At 33.8% G+C, this 10082-nt stretch overlaps 1 long non-coding RNA gene across 1 annotated transcript; it reads right to left on the bottom strand.

Annotated features, from left to right (window-relative positions):
- Positions 1 to 237: 237 nt before the first annotated feature.
- Positions 238 to 7431, bottom strand: LOC117323509. Its single transcript, XR_004531752.1, has 2 exons — positions 6494 to 7431; positions 238 to 5851 (listed from the first exon to the last, which is right to left on the bottom strand). It is a non-coding gene; the product is annotated as an uncharacterized LOC117323509 (long non-coding RNA).
- Between the last annotated feature and the right edge of the window lie 2651 nt (positions 7432 to 10082).

Below are 10082 nucleotides of genomic sequence, written 5' to 3'. Positions count from 1 at the left end.
AAAGATTTAAGTTAGACATTATTTCTTTGATATTAAGAGTTCCATACAAACATATTACTTTCCCTAAACCAATAAAACATACAACTGGGGTAACTTTTGGATGAAAACACGACCGAATTCCCAACTGGTAGGCAGGTAACCTAAATACAATCTCTATCACAACAGCGGTGTATTTCAATATCACAAAGATATGTTTCCATGTTCGTGTTCCAAACAAACAGACAAGGATAAATGGCGTTAAAGATAAATACAATTTTATTGGGAATGTTACAGAAACAGACATATTTTAACAAACAATTACAACAATGTAACATAATTTTAAAGACTGTTGACATGAAATATCATACGTGCGACTCGAGAAATCATATATCATCGTGAAGCGCGTCATGTCAGATTTATCTCAATTTCAAAAATGTACAAGTACTTCCTATCTAACAATGTGACTACGTCATATATTGTGACAAGGAAAGGGCAATATAAACAATATAGATTTCATTAATATTCCAAGTACTTTTTACAACTTGAACAGATATAGGAAAGTTTAACATAAATAATAAAAAAGTCCTTTCAAATCCATTTCCCTTCTTTTCAGTAAAGTTCAATCACCTACGGATTTCAAACCAGGTCTTTACTTGTGTAAACTTTACATTATTCATTTATTCAAGTATATATCGGCTTCTAAAAGAAGACAATCTACACATGAATGTATGCTTAAGTAGGGTATACAACAAAATCGTGCTATTTATTCATATAGGGGTTATAGACGGATGTGTGAGCACATATCTGATTTTATTGGGGTACACAGCTGATAATGTCACATAGCCATTTACTTTCGCTTCCATCGATATGATAATAAGCAATACCTAATTTTCCGTTACATAAAATGTTTTTTAAAATCTATACCGACATGGACTATTTTTAATTCAGGTATGTGTGTAAGCAGCATATATGAACGAGACCTACTTTATTTAAAAAAAAAAAGAAACAAAAAATCAAATCTGTTTAACGTCTGTTCGTTGTGTCAGGAACGTATGGACACACATCAATTTAACATGTAAAACTTTAAAAGGTATTTAACTAACTTCAGCTGATGTTTACAATATAACACGTAGCAATATTTGTCTATAACATTCGTGCACGTATGCATAAAGTAGTGTGATGTATTGCTATATTGCCAAAGACATTATTTCAAATGCGTGACATTTTTAGTGAACACACGCTACGTATTTAACGCTTTATTCATTCCTTTAAAGAAATCTGTGCGTGATATTTAAACATTAAGCAATCGAATACATGAAATTGATCGTAAAACATAAAATGAAGTACAGCAAAGTGTTCTTTAAGAATTAATTCAAAAAGATCACATTTAAATAATTAAACTTCAACTGTTATGTCGGATTAGCTCCATTGTATCAGATGTATATCGATAAACAAACTTTAACAATCCAAAGACACGGTTGTAATGAATACAGTTTTGTTCAAGCCATTATTGTGTTGCAGTTTTAAATCGTCTTGCACGCATAAACACCCTATGGGGTTGTGTACAGCACCAGCTGTGAGCATTAAGTATCAACGTCTCCTCAATAAAATGCTGTCGACAATGCAGTTTAAATGACTATTGTTACGAGATAGACTTTGAATGCCCTTTTGTAAATACAAATATAATGTATTATGCACAATAGTTAAACTAAATGAAAGAAACATAGGCATTTCTCAGACAAAGTTTTGTATCATATTCATCAGGTGGCACATTAGAAAAGCCAAAAACGTCTTTGAGGCTCTCATCTTCAAATTCCAATTGTTTTAATGTATATAATAATATATACACAACGTGTTTGCTATTTAAAACATATTCATTTCAACAAACATTCCATTGAACACATATGCTTTTTAACACATACGTTGCATTGTCGATGACGTGAAATACTTAACTAACCTGGTATAGCGCCCTGTTTTATCTACAACATGTAGAAAGGTGATTCTCTTTTGACTTCAGTTAAATTGTTGTTATAATTCCTTGACCACAGAAAGGACACAGCCACAATCAAAAATATATTTACATGGATGTATTAAATTGATGAATGTTGACGGACGGACATTTTTCTTTGATATTCTATTATCAAGTGTTAATAGGTTAACACCGCCACTGTAGTTTACCCGAACTGTACCTTTAAATACATTTTAACCTGAATGCGAATTTCAAGGATTAAAATAATTTCTATTTTCTATTGGAGAACATCAAAGGTCTTGTTTTATCATCAATTAAAAACAACTGGAAATGTATAGTCTTACAGTAGTATGTAATTCCCATATAAGTGATATTGGGATAGACTGTATTTAAAATGGATACATATTTAAGTTGAATACGCCAAGTACCTTATTTTGAAATAAACGTTCAGTGATTTATAACACTGATTTACAGCTGTGACTTGAGTGTGGTTTAGGCTAGACAATTCGCTTACTATCTACAGGTAGATAAATAGATTGTCTAACAACGCTAACAGGTAAACATTCTCAGGTACGTACCAGGAGAGAACGCTGCCAATACATACAAAGATATTTTGTAATATACATCTGTAAACAACAATTCTACAATGTAACAGGAACCGTTTTCGTACGGGCGATTGATCAAGGGAAGAAAATGTTCTATTCAGAAATAGTGTGTGTAGGAATAAAATCTGGTGCTGTCAATGGTGCTAATGTGTGGTTTGTGTTGACAAACCTGTATGAAATACCACCGATGACAAAGGTGTTGTAGTCACTGGTTTATTCATAATCATATTTACATACTTGAATCCATGTTATGAAAATTAATTGTGGGATACATTGATGATGGGCTTTACATACCATGTCTGAAGGAATACTTATAGTGATAAGCAGTACTGGTAATATATAAATGGAACATAAAAAAAAAATATGTTATCTAACATACTGTATAGATAGTAATATTCGCGGGGTATTTATTTTCACTATATTATCTGTGATTAGATACAGCGCGAAAATAAATACCCAGCGAATATATTTTATATATCTAAACTCACGTATAGAACTGTTCACAACAGAATATTATGCAGGGGCGAATTAAATACCTATGGACTAGGTCCAATCTGGACAACTGCGAAATTTTAGCCCCGTGAAATTTAACACTTTTACAATATATCATTTTAGGCATATATGGCGTGGCACTATAGAATATAGTTAATCCAGATATACAAAAAACAATTGTAACATCACTTGTAATTCATTAACAAATAACAAAGCAGCACTTGAAATATATAACTAAAACATACTGATTTATGATAATTATATGTTATGCTGATCGGCTCAATTGGGCCCTTTTCAAAATAGTTTAAATTGAACACTCTTGTTTTGAACTGATTAGATAGTGGCAAGAAGATACAATATATCATAAATTACAAAGCTTGTACACATGCATGTATTCCTCCATAGTTGTTGAATCAAACGTTATTTTGTAGAGAGTCTCTCAAAGAAAAGGATTTAAACATTATAGAGAACATCTTATAGAAATGGAATCTAAAGTTATTTATAGAGTAAGAATCTGAAGTCATTCAAAGTATTTCTTATAGAAAAGCAGGATCTTTATATCATTTATCGATAGTTTCTCATAGACATGGAATCTTAAGTAATTTGTTAAAAAAGTATCTCAGAAAATAAGAAGCTCAAGTAATTAACAGAGAATATTTCATAGGAACATAATATTAGTTTATAGAGTAATTTATTTAAAACAATAAAACTTCATTTCTTTAAGACTATATGTATTTCTTAAGTTAAAAGATATTTGAGACACTATTTATAAATGACTTAAGATTATAGAGTATAAGAGTACAAATGTACATCAGAGAAACAGAGCATCGGGTAGTTTATAGAGAGTAAATAAGAGATAACGAATACTTCAATGTTAGCAATTCATATAAATTGAGTCTTAAGCAATAAAAAAGAATAAAACAGAGAGACATAGAATCTTAAGTAATATATAGAAAGTACATATGACAGATAGCGTCTTAGAGAGTGATTCATATAAATGGAGTCTTGAGTAATAAATACAGAATATCTCAGAGAAACAGAATCGTAAGTAATTTGAAAAAGATAATATAAGAGAAATGGAATGGAAACATTTTAAGAGTTATCAATTTAATTAGTTTCTTACACTCTTAACTTAATTAGATAGGATAGGAACTCAAACAGCTAAAATGAGTTAACCTATTTCTCTAATAAAGGATTGTTAACACACATATATCTAGCACCTTTAAATGTGAATTGATATAATAGATACAGTGCATGTCACACACGTGCTGTATCGTCACTCTAGGACAGTGATACTACAGACAAAAAGTGTATGCAAATTAGTAAGACCCGTGATTATATGTTGTGATAAGAAAAAAATGAGTTTCCGTGAAATTGACACTTCTGACGTAAGCAATAATTCAGTCACATCATAACATGACGTCACTCTCAAATCACATTGGCTGTAATATTTCAGGATAATTTTTGATGATGATATAATCATTAATCAAAATATAAATTAGAACACGAAATGAAATTATGCATTTAGAACATATTTTATGTTGGTGTTATAGTTTTATAGTTTCATTATAAAAATTGCACATTTTAAACCTAAACACTTCCGAGTTAATTTTGACACTCATATGTTGACAGATACTTAGTAGCATTACATACACAACACAGTACAAGTTTGAGTAATCACAGCACACGTGTTTTTCAGTCTTACTGGACTTAATAAATGAAGCTATTGCGATATTACAGCATGGCGGATGACTCGAGATTTATATTGCACCATAATCTCAACTGTCTTACTCATTACGCAATCGATTTAAAGGTCAACACATGGCAATAAATTCAAGACATCACAGAAACTTAAAATTGTTTGGAATGTTGACACACATCAACATATACAATTGCTAATAAAATTGCTCACCATCGTTCACATAGTGTTATCATACGGTCCTACTCGCAACGAGTATGCTGTTTTTATATGGCCTATCACAACCACACGATACGGTCTGAAACCGTAGGAAGGATAAGGTGAAAATCGTGTTCCATTTCCCTTTTATTCTGCTGTGATTATCACTCATTTTGTCAAGAGGAATTGACGGCATCACTAAACTCCTTACTCGCAGGAAAGTTGAGGCTGGGCGGTAGTTGAAGTGATGGTGAGGAGTACCGTCTAGGACGGTGTCTGTGTTCCTCCGGATCATCTTCCCTGAAGGACACAGACTTTCTGGTCGTCGCAGTTGTTAATGGCAAACGATAGCAGAACTTGCTAGAATCAGGCAGCTGAGTAAGTTTGTCATCCGCGTGTGCAGATATGTCCTCCAAAGATACAGACGCGTGTATCGCAGTCAATCTTGGACACGATTTAAGAATCGGTTTTAGTTCAGAAGGTGATGTAGACGATCCTCGTTTTGGTGACGATGCCATCTTTCCTAATGAGTATTTGGATTCTGATGCTGACAGTTTGTCTTTTTTACCAAAAGAGTGACCGGTTCGTTTTTCCGTTGACCTTGAGTCTGATATATCGTTCAAGCTATTTTTTTCCTTTTGGCAAGATAAAGAAAGTTTTCCTATTCCCAAAACACCAGAATCCATACTTGCCCTTCTTGCTCTGTTCCCCGTGGAAGTGGACTTTTTGTCTTTATCCTTTTCCCTTGAATCCCATGAAGGAACGCCAGTTGATATAGACTTCCTGCGCTGAGTCTTAGGCCGACTCGGCGTCGAAACTATATCCATGCTCTTTACGTGAGGATTTTTCATTTGGGCGTTGTACACGGGTGGATGTTCCCTCTGAGAACACAATACCTCTGGATGATACCTACAGAGAGAAAATGGCCACAACATTACATAATAATTACAAATTCAAATTTAACTAAACTTCGAGTTGATACATAAGTAAGTATTTGGGCAGTTTTTTTTTAAATAAGATATTTCGGATATGATTATTATTATTCAAACAAATGACATTCAAATAGTATACCTGTCTTCAAAGGCTTCTTTATTCTGGACATGAAAAGTAAATTAGACACCAGCACAAATTGTGTACTCATTACTTATTGACTCAATGCACTAAGAATGAAAGTAGTTAATCTAAGGTTAATTGTCTCACCAATGAACAAGCCCAATGACAGGAGAAAAAAATGGAAGTGGTTCAATTTCCGTCATGAATGTTTGCCTACAACAACGTCCAGGGTACAGGTTATATGAGAAATGTTATTACATTCTTATAGCCTTACCTTCGACTTTCTTAATTATCGTATTTCTAATGTTTATTGAGAAAATGTCAATTCAATGGGATATACCTGGCACCTCCATTATCTCACGATCTTAAGTACACATAACTTGCCCCGTTAGTGAAACAGTGTGTATTCACTACACAATTTAAATGTATCCTGTCAATTGCGTGGATAAATGTGTAACTGTTAAAAAATAATGAGAGTTAACAATTTAAAGTACTTACTTCCTATAAGATAACCTTGCTGTTAAAGGCTCCAATATTGTGTTCCCTCTCCACAATTCTCCGTGTAATTGACTATAATTAATGCAGGAATGGTCCCTATAATACCAGTATTATAGTCGATGCTGCTCTCACGTTTCTCTAGTGATCTTCCACAGGTTTGTTTAGGAATAAAATGAGAAAAAAAAAGAGAAAAATCTTGAACGTTGAGCAATATGTAATTGAATTACAGCATGGTCCAATACCCTAAACGGTATTCACGTTAGTTGGCGTCATATCTCATATCCATGTCGTTCTCTTTGAATATGGCTCGGTCATACATCCAATTGACTCTAGTGTGATAAAATAAACACACTCTTCACTTTAATAATCAGATAAGCATATATATACATTTATTCTGGCTCTGACAATACAACGTTCACCATAATCCAGTCTGATTGGATGAGACATGAACGGGTTGAGTGGGTTTCCTCCAATCACTCTTGTTAACCGCTAACACAGAATCCTTTAGAGGCCACAGAAACCCTTCCGCCTGCGTTCACACGGCTACCTGTCCCCAGTGGGAACACATTGGATGAATACCGTTTGAAAACGCAAGATACTAATCTGTAGGCTACAAGTTTTGACTGTGATTAATGTACAGAATGCTGTATGTAAGTCGGTCCACTGTTGAATGTTAACGTGCCTGAATTGACAGGTATCTACCTTAGACACCAATAATAAAAGTCCAGGCCTCGATAAACCAACAATATAAGTGTGATAACTGGCCCACTTGTTGTTGTTGCTGCAATTTCACAATATCTTAAGTTTAGATTTGTGACCTTTTTGTCCACACACGTTAACGATTTTTGAATACATTGCGGGTCGATGAAGAGTTGATATTTAAAATGTGGTTTACATATGTAATAGTCTGCAAACGGAATGAAGAGAGGCAGACGATATCACGGCGAGTCAAAATTACCTGTCAAATTAGTCTGCTCTCTAAACCCACCTGTACTATCAACGAAGTGCTTCGTTCACATATATGTGTATTCCAGTGCCTTGTTGATGGACGGTTCCTATCTGAAACATACATACAGGTGTAGATACGGGTTACAGTGATCGATTTCCTACAGATTAATAACAGAATTACCAGCTTGCTATCCACCGCTGATCGATAGAGCCATGATAGTATAACGTACTTTAAGTGTAATGATATCTTTTTAATTAAGGCAAGGTTGACCGATATGTAGACAAAAGGTCAACTCGGGCGTATCGGGTAAACATTGAGGAAGTATGCTGACAGCGAGACGAAATGTCCTTCTTGATAGACAGTTCTCGGTGTACACATAAGAGTACTGAAGTAATTGAATATACAATGTATACTAATTAAAATAATGACAATAAACGTACAGGTAGGCGATGTAATGAAGAGGTGTGATATGAAACCAGCTAATGATATATTTAAATAGACTATATCATTGAATGTTATTCGTGCAGAAAATGTTGTATTGGTTAAAAGTTATATATAAGCAAAATATTGTAAATATTGATTTTAGACATGACAAAAGGGAGCAAGTCACTCGGAGAAATTTTATAGTTATGAAGTACACATTCTGTATTTGTCAAAGAACGGGGCAAATAAGTGTTAAATAAAAACAGCGTCGCCAGAGAAATGGAATTAAAACAAATAGATTCACGTATAATGACAGGAAGTGTTTTTCACTGTAATTTACATGTCTTGTTTGGCGTGTACTTTCCATTATAGAATTGCTATTGTAGCTAATGCTCGGGGAAGTTAGACTAATGCGAAATATTGACAATGATAATAATCCAAACAATAGTCTATTATAAAAGTAATATATTCAGGTTGAATCTCATTACATTTAATATTAATTCAATATCTGATCAATAAAACATAATTGATAAATGTGATTGGTGTATGTGACAAGCGACACAACAATCCTGAATACCGAATCGCGATATGTATGCTAAATAACAATACTTATAGGAGAATAGGACCCTTAGAGAACAGACCAATATCAATTACCAAGTCATGCTCAACTCTATACACACTACTTGTAATTGATCGACTAACTGTATTGTCTATGGGCCATTATCGTCCAGTATGTAATTGATAAACCTTATACTCTGAACTCTAGTGTTATAAGGAAGCCACAGTTCGGCAGACACCATCCAAACATGACAGTCAATCCCTGGTACTCGTAGGGGCGACACCACGATTGACCGCAGTGCTCAAAAGATCAGCTTTGTTTAACCTGGCTGAATGAGATTGTTTACATTTTTCTATAAATAGGCACTAGAAGGAATACCCTCTAAGTATCGCACATAACTCGGGTGTTTATGTGGACTGGTATTTACTACAGAATAAACAACCACTACACCCTTGTTTGTTTAGAACAGAGACACGTCTGCCAAATTGAAAATAAGGAAGGAACTACCAAAAATTATGGGAATGATTAAATCATATTATTAGTTTATACATTTGTATTTATAATTGTTTTAGGGCCAGTTGTGATTTGATTGTCTGGTTTTCACCTAGATGATAATTTAAATGTACTTATGACACAAAATTTACGACAAGATACCCCTTAAGAAATTTCCGAAAATAATCACGTTTGCTACAGACGCGATCAAATGGAACATTTCTTATCAATTTAGATTATTCCTACGATCTCTTAGATACTTTTTGAAGTGGCAAATGTTTGTCGTTGTTTCCAATCTAAAATTAACGAAGGAACACACATTAGATTCTCGGTATATGTCTGTAACACAAGCGATATAAATATACCCCCCCCCCCCCCCCCCCCCCCCAAACAAACAAAAATTATCTAATCAATACAGAGTATTGAATGATCTTTCAAACTCACAAAACAGCAACAATCACTTGAAAATAACTACCATATCACTGTTATATTGCCAATTTAGTTCGAAATAATATTTTTGTAGTTACAGTTTTCAAGTATGTGTGACAATTTGATACAATGTTAATATCAAACTATCAAAATATCTATTAAAACGTCAGACAACTTAGACATGCCACTATTTTAATATAGTTACTTCACCTTCACAAGTCGGAGAAGCAAAGAATCTGCATTTCCTTCAGACACACGGTTTATGAATAAATGATTTCATTACCCTCAAGATATGGCCTTACTTTACGGGACCTAACGTCGTGATGCTTTTTAGCATCAGTCTCACTTTCATTTTCAACTATTTTTTTTTTTTTTTTATAAATTTTCATAGATTGTGAATTTTTTTTCGTAGATTACAAATTTTTTTTCATAGACTATGAAATCTTCTTCGGGGCAATTTCTCTGACCTCTTTCTCGCCGTTGCTATTTCTTACCTCCCCAAATGCTGTGCAAACTAGGCGCATTATTGCACAGCAACTATGTGAAAGAAGGCTTGGGAATAGCCCTAAAGAAGCTGCGTGGCACCGTTTGGGAATAGAGTGGACAGATCATTGTATTTATATTCTCCTTATTGGAGCATTCCTAATTATCAAGTATATTCATCATAGAGGAAAAGTCCTAGTGTAAGTTTGGTTTGGTTTATTTTGTTTAACGTCCTTTTAACAGCTAAGGTCATT

Source organism: Pecten maximus, chromosome 3 (genome assembly GCF_902652985.1).
Source record: "Pecten maximus chromosome 3, xPecMax1.1, whole genome shotgun sequence".
Taxonomy (NCBI): Eukaryota; Metazoa; Mollusca; class Bivalvia; order Pectinida; family Pectinidae; genus Pecten; species Pecten maximus.
The sequence above is the reverse complement of the archived record's forward strand: the minus strand, read 5'-3'. Positions and strand labels throughout refer to the sequence as shown.